General features: G+C 38.8%; 1 long non-coding RNA gene across 1 annotated transcript in view; it reads right to left on the bottom strand.

Annotated features, from left to right (window-relative positions):
- The window catches only part of LOC138988654 (uncharacterized), a 734,014-nt gene that overhangs the window by 63,038 nt on the left and 652,118 nt on the right, over positions 1 to 18,858 (bottom strand). Inside the window, exon 5 of the long non-coding RNA XR_011464927.1 lies at positions 1,244 to 1,376. This is a non-coding gene — a long non-coding RNA (uncharacterized lncRNA). The remainder of the gene's footprint in view (positions 1 to 1,243; positions 1,377 to 18,858) is intronic.

Genomic DNA, 18,858 nt, shown 5'->3' with positions numbered 1-18,858 from the left:
ACTCAATCTTGCATCTTTCAAATGTGCTGGCAGCCTAGTGAGGAACATATTTGATGAGAAAGGAACTATAAGAGCTTGGCTATATGAAAGATAACTTACCCTGTACCTCCATTTTGGCATATTCTGCCCTATGTAAATATTTAGTGCTGTTTAGGAGTGGGAAATAGTCATTTAACTTAGAACCTTCAGCTTAAAAAATTACAAAGTGCATTTACTCTGGGGTGTTTAGTAATACAGCCTTTTGTATCCACCCTTTCATGCAAATACAGTATATAAGAGATCTGAATCTCATGTCTCCGATTGAAAGAGGTACATGCACATTTGGTGGCTGCAGTGGTAGAAATGAGAACTTAGTGATACCTGGCTCCTTGGCTTTCTGATTGGGTCACACAGCCTGAAGCAGGGGAAAGTCGCCAACCCAAGGTCACACAGTTCTCCAATAATCGTAGAGTTACTTGTGAGCATTGGCAACTAACATGTCCAGTGCTAAAATGCACAATTTAGTTCAATGTGTGGACCTCATTTGTAGCAGGGTAGTAGGCAGTGCTTTTTCTTTTCCTGCCTCAGCTGACTCTGAATAAGGAATCCCTTCTCCCTATTTTCCAGGCCCACCTCCCTGGAGTCCCTCGTGGTGCAAACTGTTTGCTGCCTTCAGACTGGGTTGCTTAGCAACCAAGCTCGGCAGGCTTCCTAATAGACAAAGGTTTTTCCTTCCAGTCCAACTGCTGTACTAATGCTCATTGTTGACAAGGGAACAGTTCTCTGCTGAGCATACTCTGTAATCTGGAGGCAGATTTGGGGGCTTATTGCCAGGAGCCGTGGACATCTCCCCTAAACAGGGAGGAGGAACAGAAGTTTGAGGACCAAATCATAATGAATGGACTGTTTCCTGTGTTGATAGATGATTACGCAGGCATTTCAACTTGGTCACTTACCAGAGATTGTATCACAGGAGACATTTGGTTACAGTGGTATCCAAATTCATAGAATAATTCACATTGCCATCTTCTTGTCCTATTCAACCCGCAAAGAAATCATCTATTTCCAAGTACACAGCCACAACATTTGACATTATTTCATAGGCATGAACTAAGCTATCAGATTGAAGCTCCATTAAACTAGAAAGGCTTGAATCCATGGAGTGCTTTCAAATCCATCTCACAGGATCTTAAAATTGGGTCATTCTCAAGGTAGGCAGAACATGGAAAAGCATTCCCACTTAGTAGAAGATGAGGTGACTCACCCAAAAGTAGACAGGGAAAAGGAGGCAAAGCTTCTTCAAAACCAGCTCCTTAGAGTCCTCTGGCTCCAGGTGCACGTTCAACTCTGGGACAGATACATCTTCATTGGAAAATGGCTTGATATTTGTGGTTCACCTGCAGAGAAAGGAGGGCAGAGGGTTAGTTTGTAAATTACTAAATAAGCTTGGAGAAATGTAACTACTTATTCTGGGTTACTCAGTAAAGCTGTGACCCTCTCACCTTTCTGAATCAAGGCAATCAGCCATTAAACTCTATACTACTTATGTCTCCATGGCTTTATTATGAGACAGCTACGGCAAAATCAATACGATATTGTAAAGTAATTAGCCTCCAATTAAAATAAATAAATTTATATAAAAAAAGAAATATATGCAAGCAACTAAACTTTAAGTATAGATGAATGACAAATTGCAGTTAATACATCCTACCATTGAATGTGGCAAGACTTCATAATCATTTTTCCCCCCCTAGGACAAAGCAAGATAATAAACTTAATGAGAATAGGCATTATGTTTCTTTCCCTTTCCTTGGGTCTCGTATAATGTCTGCAAAGAGCCTGTGTATCATAAATATTAATAGAAGTAAAGAATAAAAAGATGGTCAAGGTCAAGCCCAAGTTCAAAGATAAGTTCAAGGCCAAGGTCAAAGTCAAGGGCAAGTCCAAGGCCCGTAACTAATCTAGTGCCGGACATATACAGGTATATTGAATATATTTATTACTTTCCAGATGCTTAGTAGCATTCCACTCCTGTTTTCATTGCCTTATCTGTGAGGAGTTTCTCCCTTTTTCCTTTATTTTAATAACTATATCTTTTCCTCAGACTTGTATACATATTTAGATACCGCACAAACGAACTCTTTGTCTTCAACCACAAGAAATACAGGAGTAGAGTACAGCATATAGAAATATGAATTTTATATAGATAAGAAAATATGTACGATTCCAAAACTAATGGTCATGTCTGTTCAGAGATACAATGATACAGGAAGACAGTAGCAGAAAGTAGACACAAAGTGAGCAGAACCATACCAATTACTCAGAATGCCTCTAGAGTGGAATCTGCCAAACACGTACTTTCCTGGTTAATAGTAATTAAATTTACAGATTTTTTTTTTTTAAAGAATTCATATGTTATTTATTTCAGTCTTACAATGAGCCCAGTGGTAACTATTAGCCCGAGATCACAAATGACAAAACTAAGGCCTCGAGAGACTCAGTTACTTATTGTTTAAGACTACATAAGCAGGAACTGATTTTCAGATCTTCCAACTGAAAATTCCATAGCCTTTTCAGTATACTATATAACATCTGATCAGCCAAAAATTAACTTAGACCACTTTTTTTTGGGGGGGGGTCCAGAAATTTTTGTTTTAATGATTGCTCCAGGTGATTTTGGTACATCCTAAAATTAGAGAAGCACTGCTGTCATATACCAACTTTCTCTGTATTCTCTTTTTATTTTTGATTAGAAGATAATTGCTTTTCAATGTTGTGTTAGTTTCTGATGTACAACAAATGAGTCCGCTATAAGTAGACATATATCCCCTCCCTCTTGAGCCTCCTCCCATCCCATCCCTACATAACCTAGACCACTTATTTAGAAGTCTTGTTAAAATCACTCTAAAGCATTTTCATACACTTGACTCAAGAGGCAAGTATAATCCCAATTATATACAAATTCTAGAAAATGCAAGCTAATTCATAATGACAGAGAGTAGTAGTAGTTACCTGGTGATGGGGAACAGAGGGCTGGATTACAAAGGGACAGAAGGAAACTTTTGGAAATGATGGGTATGTTCATTATCTTAATTGTTTAGCTTAAAACCATTTAGAAAATGGTTTTCTAGATGTAATATATGTCAAAGCTCATCAAATTCCCCACCTTAAATATGTATATATTACTGTATATCAATTATATTTACATAAAGTTGCAAAAGACAAAAGAATGAAAAGAGAGAAAAATGAGAAAAAAAAGAAAAATGAGAAAGCACTCTATTAGCCAATATACCAAAAATAGCTTATATCTCAATAGTACTCATATTATCCAATTAGACTAAATAACACTACTTTAGATTCAAAACCAGGAAGAATTTTCTGGCATTTTCTTGCATTTTAGTATCACTAAAACCTTGGAATATTGTCCAGAGAAAACATAAAAGATCTTCCCTGTGAAACAAGACTGGCTACCCAACTGTAAGGCCAGTTCAGTTCAGTCGCTCAGTCATGTCCGACTCTTTGTGACCTCATGAATCACAGCACGCCAGGCCTCCCTGTCCATCACCAACTCCCGGAGTTCACTCAGACTCATGTCCATCGAGTCGGTGATGCCATTCAACCATCTCATCCTCTGTCGTCCCCTTCTCCTCCTGCCCCCAATCCCTCCCAGCATCAGGGTCTTTTCAAACGAGTCAACTCTTCATATGAGGTGACCAAAGTATTAGAGTTTCAGCTTCAGCATCAGTCCTTCCAATGAACACCCAGGACTGATCTCCTTTAGGATGGACTGGTTGGATCTCCTTGCAGTCCAAGGGACACTCAAGAGTCTTCTCCAACACCACAGTTCAAAAGCATCAATTCTTCTGCACTCAGCCTTCTTCACAGTCCAACTCTCATATCCATACATGATGACTGGAAAAACCATAGCCTTGACTAGACGAACCTTTGTTGGCAAAATAATATCTCTGCTTTTCAATATGCTATCTAGGTTGGTCATAACTTTCCTTCCAAGGAGTAAGCATCTGCCTTACATAAGTTAGATTGGGAAGAAGAAGAAAAGTCAGTCAAGCCAGAAATGCCCTTCTAGCCCTCAGTATTTTAATTCTTCTTCTATTCAATATTATTCCATCCTTCACCACAATGATCATTAAAGATATTTTGCTTAGCTAGGTCTTTTAAAGGCAAGTTCATCATACAGCATAATAATCAAGAATGTAAAATTTGGACCCAAGTTTGCCCAGGTAAAAGGCCTTTCCTCCTAGTGGCTGTTTAGATCCTTAGGCCTCTTTGAACCAGTTTCCCTATACACAAAATGGGAATTATCATAGCACTTATGTCAGAATGCAGCCATAGACATTTAATGAGGCAATGCTTAGTAAAGCTTTTGACTCAGATCTGACATATAGGACTCAGTAAAGTTAGTCATTAATTTAAAAGATCATAGTAAGTACTATAACTTTAGTTTTATATCTGATTTTTTTCTTCAAAGAGCCCATATTCTTTGAACAAGGTCCCAAGATATCCCACACTTTTCAATCAACTGGTGGAACGAGTGCCTAGTGCATTTCCAAGAGACATGTGTTCAAACAGCATTTAACCAAGGTGAATACCTTTCTAGGTCCAGAGAGAAATTCTAGAGAAGCAGCATTCTAGACCTTTTCCATGTAGGACTGTGCTGTTGGTATCCCACTATTTCCTTTTACTTCCCACCTTCACCACCAGAAGGAGGAATAATTCAGTACACATGGTTCTTGCCCCTTCCTGTGATAGATGGGAACATACCATGTGTTTCCCTCACATGCTAGATTTTTCTGATGCCATCTGTTCTCCTAAGTCTACAGCACACAGTTTGCCTTGCTGTCACAACTCTATTGGAAAATGTCGAGAAGACGTGATGAATGATTCTAAGGAATGTTGTTTACCTACCAACCATCTCAGTGCTGAGTGCTGGGCTGGAGCTTGGTAGCAGTCCAGGACCTTACAGTACTGGGATTCTCTGTGCAGCCCTATCTTGCATGTCACAGAGGTTGAATGATAGAGACAGGGCTGATTCCAAACGTTTTTAACTCAGTCAGGACACACTGCTACAGATCCCAGGTTAACTCTCAACTACTGAGGTGTTAGTTTCCACTGGGAACTATGGTAGTCACCATCTACACATAATATAATCCTCACAAAACCCCAACAAGGAAGATACCCTAATCGTCTACATGTGTAACTGAGAAACTAGAGACTTAAATAGATGAGTTGCTCTTCTCCTGGTCACACTGCTAGTAATGGCAGAGTTGGGATATGAACCCAAGCTGTCTGTCTCCAGATTCTCTGTCCTTGCCTACAATGCCTCCAACAAGAGCAGTACACTACGGAGCAACTGCCTTGCAATCTCCAGTCCAACCTTTAAGAAGATTTTTTTGTCCCCTGGAGTTATAGTTCCATTTTTCAATATTACTTTCTTTCCTAAACTAGAAGGAAGTTCATTAAGGGCAGAGACCATGAACTACTTATATTTATACATCCAGCCATACAAATACACACCTCTCACACCACCTTTGATCACTTTGTTGGTTGTTGTTCAGTTGTTAAGTCGTGTCTGACTTTGCGACTCCATGGACTGGAGCACACCGAGTTTCACTGTCCTCCACTATCTCCCAGAGCTTGCTCAAACTCATGTCCATTGACTCAGTGATGCCATCTAGCCATCTCATCCTCTGCCATCCCCTTCTCTTCCTGTCCTAAGTCTTTCCCAGCATCATGCACAGTAGGTGCTCAGCAAATATCAGTGATGGATAGCACCTCAAATGTGATCACCTATTACAAGCATAATCAAGTAATTTATCATCCAAATCAGGGTATGTTTGAGAGGGAAATGGGTCCTACTAAAAATTATGCTGGGAAAATAGCTATCAAGATCATCCAAGAAAAACTGGACCAGGTGGTTACCCTAATTATAACCCCTCTCCTACTGTATCTATTCAACATTATAAGTTTCCTCTGAGATAAAACTAACAGACAGCCATCGAAACAGTTAAACTGAAACATGGAAAAATGGAGCCATCTATTCCAAACACAAACCCAAAAACAGAGACTATCAAAAAGACAACCTGGATGTCACCCTGATTCTGTTTTCCCTTTTATAAATGTGTTTATGATTTCTTTTTCCCTCTCCTCAGCAGATGCTACCTGATTTGTGCTCTGGCTAATGTCACTCACGTCAACAGCATTGCCAAATGCAATGAGGTGTGACTGACACCAGGAAAGATGATGAGCAAGGAGAATGGCAGCTGGCTGCGTTTCCTTCTTGTAGAATTTTAATGAATCAAGGAGCATCCTGATAGAGTACATCTGTACATGCTAGAAGCTAAGCTGAATGCTCTCGTCCCCAACTCTGAGATCTGAGAAACCCAAAGCGGGCTCCACCCTCATGATAGGGCTAGATGGGTCCTGAATAGAGGATGAGGACTGAGGAATATAAGAAACAGCTAAAGGAGAAAACTGCAGCTATGGGGAAAACTGCAGAGAGGTGGGAAAGAAACGTGAGTTCTCTCTCACTCTGTCCTCCCCATTAGTTTTGTGACTTAGGCTAATTATTTGTCTATTGGGACTCTATTTTTTAATAATAAACAAATGTGAAAGCTATCTTAAGTAAAGACAATAAAATAAGTTGTTTATTTCAAGGATGCGCAGGCATTTCATGGAAGTCGAAGGGAGAAACACACAGTCTCAGGAGTACTGGGTAAAGGAGCTACAACGGCACTTTATGCCTAGGAGGAACACTGCTTTCCTTTCCTTATTGCTTCCTTCTGTGAATCTGCTGCTTTCTCACCCCAGTCAATCATTTTCTTGCTACCTAGTATGCCTGGTGGAATAACCCAAGTTTGAATGGTATAGGTCCAGCCACAAGGAATGACTGATTCTCAATTCTTATTTCTATGCTCGATTCCCAAAGATCTGAGCAGCCTAGCTAGTGCCAGGTGTCTTCCCCAGACCCCCAGAGCATTAATAGAGTATACATCAATTCTAGATACCATGCCTGGGGCCTAGTTCTATGGCCCAATAGAAGGTAGATCCATCCCTGTCACAAGGGGACTGTTTGTGAGCTGAGACAACATTTTCAAAGGTATCCCATTAGCTTATATAACTTTACTCCCTGAATATTCAAATCTGACTTTTCTATCCTCATGAGGTTTTTAAGTCTTAAATGATACCGTGTCTAGGGGGAAAATGTGGAAATCAAATGACATTCCATCTGTCAGGTACCAGCTTTAACCTTAAATCACCCCATGAGTCAGATGTAAAGCAGTCATACTTAAACCTATATCCTCTAGATCCCCAAGTTGTAGCCTTCCTTCCACAGATACCTGGAGGTCAATATCATTGCCAGAAAAAAAGAAAAAGCTTTCCTAGTGTGAACGTTATAGGTCTTAGAGTTCACTGACAAGCCAGAACATTCTCCCTTTTCTAGGTTTGTAATTAATTCCCCTATTTGCATTATGTAAATAGTGCTTTGTATAATTTCATATCCATAATTGTTATCATCAATAAATTCAGTTGTCATTTCTCTAACTGAACTCTGTGATGCTTAATTATTAGAACTGTAAATAGAACATAAGGGGTGCAGAAAGCATGAATATTTAGTGATACTGACAGATTTTGTTCATGACCTGCCACAATTATTAATATTACTATTAATTTTTCCAGGGTAGGTTGTCAACATCAGTACAGAGTATGAAGCAAAGAAAACTCCTTTACCCAGAACTTAATAGTCCTAGGAATACTACTAAAAAGGAAAGGATACACATCTCACAGAAGCCCTGAGAAAATAATCAATTGATTAACAGACCTCTACTAAGGCCTGTGATGGATAATGACTCAATAATGTCAGGGGGCAGGAAAGGGCTGGAAGGTAAAATAATATTCTGTAATATTCTCCACATGTCTGATCTAAACACTCCCTCCTCCCCAATCCTCCACATAAATGATTTTGTGAAAAGAGCACCAAGTTCTAATCTGATTCTGTAAATTACTGGCCTGGAATTCCTCACCATTAAAAGGGGTATAATTCAAATATCCAATCTGCCTAGCTGGAACTAGCAGAAAGGAACTGCTTTGTCAAGGAGCAGCAGAGAAATGCTGAAATTCAAGATTTGAGGCATGTTTTTCTCAAGAAAGCCTAAAGTGATATACGCCCTGGGTAAACATGAGCTATCTTGCATAGAACTGTTGAGAAACCAAGCAGATCCAGCCTGTGAGTCCCTCTGCAGGTATACACAAAGAGGCTCTAAGAGAATGAGGGTACAGTACAGATCACCAAGTGGCGGTAATCACCCAAGAGGGCAAAACTTACAGAGATGAGTGAGGGAAAGTGATAGAGAGGAGCTAGAAAAAGGAGAGGGAAAGGGAGAAAAAAATATGGGATTATACTGACCAGGCTATTTAAAGAAAACATCAACTAGAGGAGTGACTGTTTTTTATAGTCTCAAGGGTGCACATGTGCAAACACAGAGACAGAGACACACATGGTTAAGTGTTCCCTCCGCCCACAGACACTACATATGCACACAGTATCTTTTTAGTCCTCAGTATGTACAACTTGTGTGTCCGTCCATTGATGTTTAGTCACTAAGTCATGTCCGACTCTTTTGCAACCCCGTGGCTCAGGGGTTTCCTAGGCAAGAATACTGGAGTTTGTTGCCATTTTCTTCTCCCCGGGATCTTCCTGACCAGGGATTCAAACCACGCCTCCTGCATTGGCAGATAAATTCTTCACCATCTGAGCCACTAGGGAAGACTTCATTTGTCCATGCACACACATAAATGCACACCTACAAATCACACCCCCCCACACACACACACTTTCCACCCTGCTTATATTCACAAGAGTAGCAGCAGCACCTCAGCAACAGATGCAGAAATGGAGCGCATAAATGCTTTAAAGACAGGCAGACAGTCATAGGGACAGAGGTTGCCATTGTCAATCAGAAAAACAGAGACCTATCCAAATGCCAACAGAAAGATCAGCATGACTGATACCTGCTTCCTTGAGCAAATGGTGAGTTTTCTGTACTTCTGTAAACAGAATTGAAGAGGGAAGAAATTCAGGTTAATGGCTAAGTGCTATCATTAGCCAGATCACTGCCCATTTTGGAAAGGATATTTTAGTGACATGTTTACCAAAGGGTCTAATTCAAATACTAACTAAAATAGAAAATTATAAAAAATATAAATTATTCTCCATCTTGATTCATCTCCTCAAAGGTACAGAAGAATCAAGTATGACACAAACACACACTTGAACATCTGTAATTATCAAATATCACTCCTAATGCCCATTATCCAGCTGTGAGTTATCAAATAAGTTTTTAACTACTATATCTGAAGGTCATATTGCATGGGATGGAATGAGCTGAAGGAATGGGCTGTTGAGTTCACTTGAAAGCTACCATTTATTAAGAACTAACTGTGTGGACACTGCTCCAGCATCTTCACATTATCTCACTTAATCTTTTCAACAACTCTATGAAGTAGGTACTATTATAATCTCCATATTGTGGATGAGGAAACTGAGACAGATAAATCATGCTGAGGAAATATGTATAATATCATAAATAATATGCTGAAAAAGAGGCAGAGCTTGAACTTGAACTCAGGTGGTCTAGCTCTAGAGTGTTAGGCTAAAATGAGGATATTTCATCCCCATGTCAACTATCAACTATCAGTAACCATCTGTGATGCTATATGGAGAGCTGTTTCTGACTGTATTCAAACTCGACAAGGAGTGCTACAGTCAATGGGGGAAGTGTACTACCCACAGGAAGATGGGAGAGATGTGCATAGTGAGTATTTACAACACAGACCTGAGATCCAAAGACTGAACAACCACCAACCACAAACGCAACCTTGCCCAAATATGACAGATAATAGTAAAATAATCAAAGATAAGGTCACAGGTTTAGCAATGTTGCTATGGGTTTGAACACTGGTGAGGACCTCTTAGGACAATGCTGGATGGCTCAAATAGCTTAATATACTAAGATCTTAGATCATTATCCTCTAGTTCAAAACATGATTTCACAATTCCAATCTTTGTTTTTTTAAACTCCATCCATCTCCATGTTTATTACTAAAAGTAACAGAATACACTCAACAATAAAACTCCTCTGTGTGCTTCAAACTAGTATGGACTGAAATGCATGTCTAAAAGTCAGGTAACAGTTAAAGAAAGTGAATTTCCATACTCAGAACAATTCCATGCAGAAGACAAAGGAAAGGACAGTTGAAATTCTCACACTTAAACAACATCCGAAAGGTTTGGCAGTTTGACTAGCTCTAAAAAAAAACAACAACAACGATATTTATTCCTGAACATTGATATGGGTAAGGGGAGTGCTCTGTGTCAATTTAATCCTTACAGCAACTTCCAAAAGCCCTGCTAGAACACTTATCCTAGGTCATCCAGCCATTCTGATCAGATGAGAACTATTGCTCCAAATAGCTAAAACTAGCTCATTTTTTTCTATGGCCTCAAGATTGCCATTTGAGGCAATTGGACAAATAAAGCATGTCTCAATTTCTCTTATAACCAAGGGTCTATAGACGTGATGGGCAGGAAAGAGAGCTGTGGACTATGACTGCAGGACGGCCTGGCATTCAGCCTGCCTTCATTTGAATCACACTCTCAAGTGACAGAATTAACCAGCCATGGAGATTGAGTTCACTGAACAGGAAAAATGAGGCTGCCAAGAAAAAAAAAAAGCTAATGCAATCTAAGGCTGTGTTAAATAGAACAACAGCCATTTATTTATTCTCTCCCCTCCTCCAAGAAAGATTTAAAGGGGCAATAAACAATAGTGTCCTGAAACAAGTAAATGAAAATCTCATTCCATTTCTGGTTTTCAGGCAACACATTGCAGACAGTCCTAAATTCCAAGAAATACTTCACAGGGTCTTTGGAGAAACTAGAGTTCATTTATTTAGAGTGTCCAGGATGCAGATGGGCAAAAAATCATGGCACGTAGCAAATGACTGACCATCAAAGAACCTGAGGATATTTACTATAACGAAAAGACCTTGAAAACAGTTACCTTGTTTACCTAATACTTAAAATTCACTTCAGTCACTCAGTCATGCCCGACTCTTTGCGACCCCATGAACTGCAGCACGCCAGGCTTCCCTGTCCATCACCAACTCCCAGAGCTTGCTCAAACTCATGTCCTTCGAGTCAGTGATGCCATTCAATTATCTCATCCTCTGAAATCCCCTTCTCCTCCTGCCTTCAATCTTTCCCAGCATCAGGGTCTTTTCCAATGAGTCCGTTCTTCACATCAGGTAGCCAAAGTATTGGAGTTTCAGCTTCACATTCACTCCTTCTAATGAATATTCAGGACTGATTTCCTTTATGATGGACTAGTTGGACCTTCTTGCAGTCCAAGGCACTTTCAAGAGTCTTCTCCAACGCCACAGTTCAAAAGCATCAATTCTTCAGTGCTCAGCTTTCTTTATAGTCCATCTCTCACATCCATACATGACTACTGGAAAAACCATAGCTTTGACTAGATGGACCTTTGTTGACAAAGTAATGTCTCTGCTTTTTAATATGCTATCTCTGTTGCTCATAGCTTTCCTTCCAAGGAGTAAGCATCTTTTAACTTCATGGCTACAGTCACCATTTGCAGTGATTTTGGAGCCCAAAAACATAAAGTTGCTCACTGTTTGCATTGTTTCCCCATCTATTTGCCATGAAGTGATGGGACCAGATGCCACATCTCAGCTTTCTGAATGTTGAGTTTTAAGCCAACTTTTTCACTCTCCTCTTTCACTTTCATCAAGAGGCTCTTTAGTTCTTCTTTGCTTTCTGCCATAAGGGTGGTGCCATCTGCATATCTGAGGTTATTGATATTTCTCCCAGCAATCTTGATTCCAGTTTGTGCTTCATCCAACCCATCATTTTGCACAATGTATTCTGCATGTAAGTTAAGTAAGTAGGGTGACAAGATACAGCCTTGATGTACTCCTTTGCCGATTTGGAACCAATCTTTTTTTGCATGGACAGTTCTAACTGTTGCTTCTTGACCTGCATACAGATGTCTCAGGAGATAGATAAGGTGGTCTGGTATTCCCATTTCTTTCATAATTTTCCAGTTTGTTGTAATCCACACAGAATAAGGCTTTGGGCTAGTCAGTAAAGCAGAAGTAGATGTTTTTATATGGAACTCTATTGCTTTTTCAATGATCTAATGGATGTTGGCAATTTGATCTCTGGTTCCTCTGCCTTTTCTAAATCCAGCTTGAACATCTCGAAGTTCATGGTTCATGTACTGTTGAAGCCTGGCTCGGAGAATTTTGATCATTACTTAGCTAGCATGTGAGATGAGTGCAATTGTGCAGTAGTTTGAGCATTCTTTGGCACTGGAATGAAAACTGACCTTTTCCAGTCCTGTGACCACTGCTGAGTTTTCCAAATTTACTGGCATATTGAGTGCAGCACCTTAACAGTATCATCTTTTTGGATTTGAAATAGCTCAACTGGAATTCCTTCACCTCCACTAGCTTTGATTGTAGTGATACTTTCTAAGGCCCACTTGACTTCCTATTCCAGGATGTCTGGCTCTAGGTGAGTGATCACACCATTGTGGTTATCTGGGTTGTATAACCCAGATATAGTTTTTTTGTATAGTTCTTCTTTGTATTTTTGCCACCTCTTCTTAATATCTTCTGTTTTGTTAGGTCCATACTGTTTCTGTCCTTTATTATGCCCATCTTTGCATGAAATGTTCCCTTGGTATCTCTAATTTTCTTGAAGCGATCTCTATTATTTCCCATTCTATTGTTTTCCTGTATTTCTTTGCATTAATCACTGAGGAAAGTTTTCTTATCCCTCCTTGCTATTCCTTGGAACCCTGCATTAAAATGGGTCTATCTTTCCTTTTCTCCTTTGCTTTCTGTCATATTGAAGAGTGCTTAGATTTTTAGAATATGGTTTCAGAGAACAGAATACAACTGATAGGTGGAAATACCAAAACCTATCCAAAAATTATAAACACAGCCTATGAAATAGTGAGAGTTACTAACATCTCAGGTATTGAAGAAGAGGCACGGTTATAAATCTCTCGACAAATGCTTCATGTCAGGTGGGAAGGAAGGACTTTTTAAAAAGTCATGATTTAACCAACTCATAGGTATGTACATTGAAAGATATCTTTTCCTCTTTACTAGGCACTGGTGTGAAAGATTTGGCATAGTTTCTGTGCTAAGCACAAGAAGTAAGGCGCTAGGAAGAATGAAGGAATTTCTATGAAAAGGCATAGAATTTTTCAATCAAAATTAAGTAGAAGTGAAATATGTCACATTACTGAATAGACCAAGATGGCTGGAGTGAGATTATCACTGACTTCAATCATCATAGGATTTACTCTTTTAGTTTTCCCCATATAAGAGCAAAAAATGTCCCCTCTTTACAGACTTCTGAGCTGTAGATTATACCATCAGCCAGTCAAGAAGACTGGACAATAGCAAATCATTTATCACTGGTGGGGAGCATTAGCCCAGCTTCTTTGAACTAAAAGGGGCTTCACGAGCAATCCTGGGATCCCATTCTTTTCTCTCTTTAAAAATGTGACTAAGTCATCATCCTTATAAGAATCAGCCCCCCTGACTAAGCTATTCGTAATGCAGTTGGTGACCTCATCACCTCTACCCTAGTTGAATACCTTATTATACGTGGAAAGAAAAGAATGAAGCTGTTTTTTCATCGCAATTTCCAGATTAAAAAGAAATATCTCTGCATTTTCAGAAGGTTTTATATCAGATTTCCTTTTCCTTACTTTGCTGATACAGCAGTACACACAATAGCTATGAGGGGCAAATTTCTAGCCAACTTTCTGCACTGAGCAATGGAGGATGAGAGATTGTGTTCAGAATTTCCAGTATCCCAGTTCTGTCTTTCCAGATGACTAAGATCATGGCTTTCATTCACGTACAAGGACAATAAAAATAACAGTAATTAAAAAAGAAAAAAAACAGATTTTAGGTTACTTATAAAGATATGCTAAGATAGTTTACCCATATGTACAAATGTGTTTGATAATTTGTTATGTAAGGGGGTGTTATGAAAATGAAACCTTTTTGGTTTGATCTGTTTTTCTCAAATAAAAAACAACTAGTAACATTTTACATCATTTACAAAGTTTGATACTTTTTTCTCCATGAATGCAACTAATTTTTATAAGTAAATGCTGGGTTTTATGAGCTTCCCCAGTGGCTCAAGGGTAAAGAATCCATCTGCAAAGCAGGAGACACAGAGACCAGGGTTTGATTTCTGGGTCAGGAAGATCTCCTGAAGAAGGAAATGGCAACCCAGTCTAGTATTCGTGCCTGGAAAATTCCATGGACAGAGGAACTTGGTGGGCTGAAGTCCATGGTATCACAAAGAGTCTGACACGACTGAGCAACTAAACAACAACGATAGTAGGTGAATATGTTTAGACTGAAGACCATAAATAAGATCATAAATTAAGAAGTCTAATATTTTAAAGGCCCAGAGAGATAATGCAGATATCTGAAAAGGATGGATATGAGGCAACAGAAAGCAGTGTTGATGTCCAGTTAGAAATTCTGTGCTCTAAGCATACTATAGTTCAATAATATAAATAGCAACAACATTTTAAAAATGTGCCTTCACAAAATAATTGAATGTTCACAGCTTAGACTCCCATTTGAGCTGCAAAGGTCTTTTTCTTTTTTTTTAAACCAGAGGTCTTTAAAGATCACCTGATCTAGGTGTTTTCAACTCTGACACCACATTCAAACCCCTGGATCTAAAAAACACTAATGTCTGGCTCCCATACCAGATCAACTGGATGAGCATCTCTGAGGGTGGGAAACAAGCATCAGTGTGATTCGAAAATCTCACCCAGTAATTCTTAATATACAGCAAGGCATGAGAAACAAAATGAGAAAACTAAAGCTGAAAAAAGTAAAGGGATTTGTTCAAGATCATATTAGCACTTTGTAGGGAGCGAGCCTTTCCTTAATCATCAATGATTAAGTTCCAATAGAGAAGATGCCCAAAAGCAAATGCATAGGGGAGGTAATAAAAGGAGAATGTACAAAAGTTGTCAAGACTCTTATTTGATTGTAGCAAATATTTGGCTTTTTGGAAATTTAGTTGCATTGATGATGCAATGCATTTTCTCAGTGCCAATAATGTGCCCAAAATCACTAAACACTTGATGTATAGTTATAAGTTTTAACAATTCATTAAAGAGATGAAGACAGTAATGCACAGAAAGATAAATTATATTGCCAAGTATATAAAGCTAAGAAATATAGGATACATTTACACCTGCCTCTGAGAGAAAGTTTACATGAAACAAAATGTACAGATTTCAGCATACCATTACATGTGTTTGGCAAATAGATACATACACCCATGTAACCAAACCTACAATCAAGATATTAAATATTCCCATTACCTTAAAAATTCCCCCATATCCACTTCTACTCACTCCACATCCCACAAGCAACTATGATTCCAATTTCTATCATTATGGACTAGAACGTTGATAAATGAAATTATATAGTGTGTTCTCATTTGTTTCTGTTTTTACATTTTTTTATGTAAAAAATGGTTTGTTTGTTTGTTTGTTTTAAGGGCTTCCCTGGTGGCTCAGAGGTTAAAGCATCTGCCTGGAATGTGGGAGACCAGGGTTCGATCCCTGGATCGGGAAGATCCCGTGGAGAAGGCAATGGCACCACACTCCAGTACTCTTGCCTGGAGAATCCCATGGAGGGAGGAGCCTGGTAGGCTACAGTCCATGGGGTCGGAAAGAGTCGGACACGACTGAGCGACTTCACTTTCACTTTCACCTACATTTTTAAAAGATTTTCTTTATTTTTATTTTTGGTTGCTCTGGTCTTTGTTGCTGCACTCGGGCTTTCTCTATTTGCAGTACACGTGTTTCTCATTGCAATGACTTCTCTTGTCATGGAGCACGGGCTCTAGAGCATGGCACAGTAGTTGCAGTGCATGCGCGTAGTCGCCCCGCGGAATATGGGATCTTCCTGGACCAGGGAATGAACCCGTGTGCCCTGTATTAACTGGCAGAATCTTTACCATTGGACCACGAGGGAAATCCCCTCATTTGTTTCTTACTGGTTTGTTCAACATCATTTTTTTTTATATGCATCTATATTATTCCTTGTATCAGTAGTGAGTTGCCTTTATGTAGCGGAGGAGTATTCTATGAATAAACCACAATTTGTTCACCAATTGTCTTGTTGATAATCATTTGTCTGTTTTTAACTAATGATTTTTGCCTGATTATTAATAAAGCTGCTATAAATGTGTTTAACTTTAGGAGAAACTACCAAACTATTTTCTAAAGTGCATGTCTTGTTACATACCTACTTCCCAGAGCAATACATGAGTTGTACGACTTCACACTGTCAACAGCATTTGTTGATGCAACAAGTAAGTGGTATTACATTATGGTTTTAATTTGCATTTCTCTGGTAACTAATGATATCAAGTTCTTTTTCATGTTCATATTCACCATTCATACATCTTTTCTGGTGAAGTGTTCGATCTTTTGCCTCATTGTATAAAAATTGCTTGTGATTTTATTATTGGCTTTTTCCTTATTTATTCTGGATCAAGTTTATTGTAAAATACATACTGTAAACATTCTCTCCCATATTGTAGCTAAACTTTTAATTTTCTTTTGCTGCGTAGAGGTAGTGTTTGGTGACATTCAAGGTATCTTTTTTCTGTAGCTTTTTCTTTCACTCCAAGAAACCTCTGCCTGTTCAAAGATCATAAATATATGCTTCCATGTTTATTTCAAAAAAGTTTTAATGTTTTAGTTTTTACAATTAGGTCTATAATTTATCTAAATTAATTTTGTGGATGATGTAAAGTTGAGATTCGTATTTCCATATGTTTATCCCATTATTCCAACACCATTTGTTTAAAAAGATTTTTTTTTCCTGAACTGCCTTGAAGTTTCTATGCAACTTATTATATGTGTACCATTCTAGTGCTGAACTCTACTTTGCCTCAACCTATGTATCTTTATATAACACAATACTGTCTTGATTACTGTGGCTTATATCAAGTAATACAATTCACCTGATTTGTTATTATTCAATACAATTTCAAATATTGTATATTCTCTACATTTTCATATAAATTTCAGAATAAGGTTTTCACACAAAAAATTTGTGGAAAATGTTTTGCTTGAGATTGAGAAGGGAAAGTCACTCAGTTGTCTCCTTCGCAACCCCAGGGACTGTAGCCTGCCAGGTTCCACTGTTCATGGGATTCTCCAGGCCAGAATACTGGAGTGGGTAGCCATTCTCTTCTCCAGGGATCTTCCCAACCCAGGGATTGAACCCAGGTCTCCCACATTGCAGGCAGATTCTTTACCATCTGAGCCATCAGGGAAGCCGAAGAATATTGGAGTGGGTAGCCTATCCCTTCTCCAGCAGATCTTCCCCACCCAGGAACTGAACCAGGATCTTCTGCATTGCTGGCAGATTCTTTACCTGCTGAGCTACCAGGGAAGCCCCTGCTTGAGATTATGTTTAATCAAAACAACATTGAATCTTTTAGTTCATGATATCTCCACCAATTTAGGTCTTCTTTAAATCTTTTAGGAATATTTTAGAATTTTTAGTAGAGAAATCTCATGCATCTTTTTGCTAAATTTATCCCTAGATTTTTTGGGGTATCTTTTATGCTATTGTGCATGGTATATTTAAAGTTTATGTTCCAAATGTGTGCTGCTAGTATATATTGACAGTATATTAACCACTACCTACTGAGTAACTATAATGTGCCACAGACTATACTAAACATGCTCCACACTAAAATCTTTACAGAAATCTCTTTAAGAGACAAGTGAACTCATTTGTAGAGATGTGGATGGACCTAGAGACCATCATACAGAGTGAAGTAAGACTGAAAGAGAGAAACAAATACCATATATAAAAAATGGCATAGTTGAACTTATTTGCAAAACAGAAATAAAGACACTGATGTAGAAAACAAACATGGACACCAAGGGGGAAAGGGGGAGGAACGGGGTGATTTGGGAGACTGTGACTGACTTATATACACTATTGATACTATGCATAAAACATAACTGATGAGAACTTAGTGTGTAGCTGAGAGAACTCTACCCATTGTTCTATGATGACCTAAATGGAAAGGAAGTTCAAAAATAGAGGGAATATGTATACATACAACTAATTCACTTTGATTATAGTAGAAACTAACACAACATTATAAAGCAACTATACTCCAATAAAAATTAATTTTTAAAACAGGGACAAGCAAACTAAGACAGAGATAAATTTAATTTTATATAGCTAAGCCTACAAAGCAATAAAGTTCCAAAGGTGAATTAGAACTTAATGTTAAAATCTATGTTCAAACCACTGCGCTTTGCTTATGTTATAATATGGGGGACCTTGAATACCGTGTCTTTGGGGATATAATCCTACCATTCATTGGGTTTCCACAGTAGATTCTTAAACAAGGAAATAACATTTTGAAAGAGCTGTTCTAAGAATCCTATACATATTGAGGTGGGAAGAATGAAATAGATGGGGTGATGAGAGACAGACTACATTTGTCCAACATCCCACACTCTGCCACCTCCAATTTGACTTCATTTCCGTAAGCTTGCCAAGACTGAAATTCCATGCCACATCTTTGGAAAATGGGGGCCTCCAGGTGGCTCAAATGGTAAAGAATCCATCCGCGAATGCACGAGATGCAGGTTCAATCCATGGGGATCCCCTGGAGGAGGAAAAGGCAACCCACCCCAGTATTCTTGCCAAGAAAATGTCATGAACAGAGGAGCCTGGCGGGCTACAGTC

The sequence above is a fragment of the Bos mutus genome, chromosome 7 (genome assembly GCF_027580195.1).
Source record: "Bos mutus isolate GX-2022 chromosome 7, NWIPB_WYAK_1.1, whole genome shotgun sequence".
Classification (NCBI taxonomy): domain Eukaryota; kingdom Metazoa; phylum Chordata; class Mammalia; order Artiodactyla; family Bovidae; genus Bos; species Bos mutus.
The sequence above is the reverse complement of the archived record's forward strand: the minus strand, read 5'-3'. Positions and strand labels throughout refer to the sequence as shown.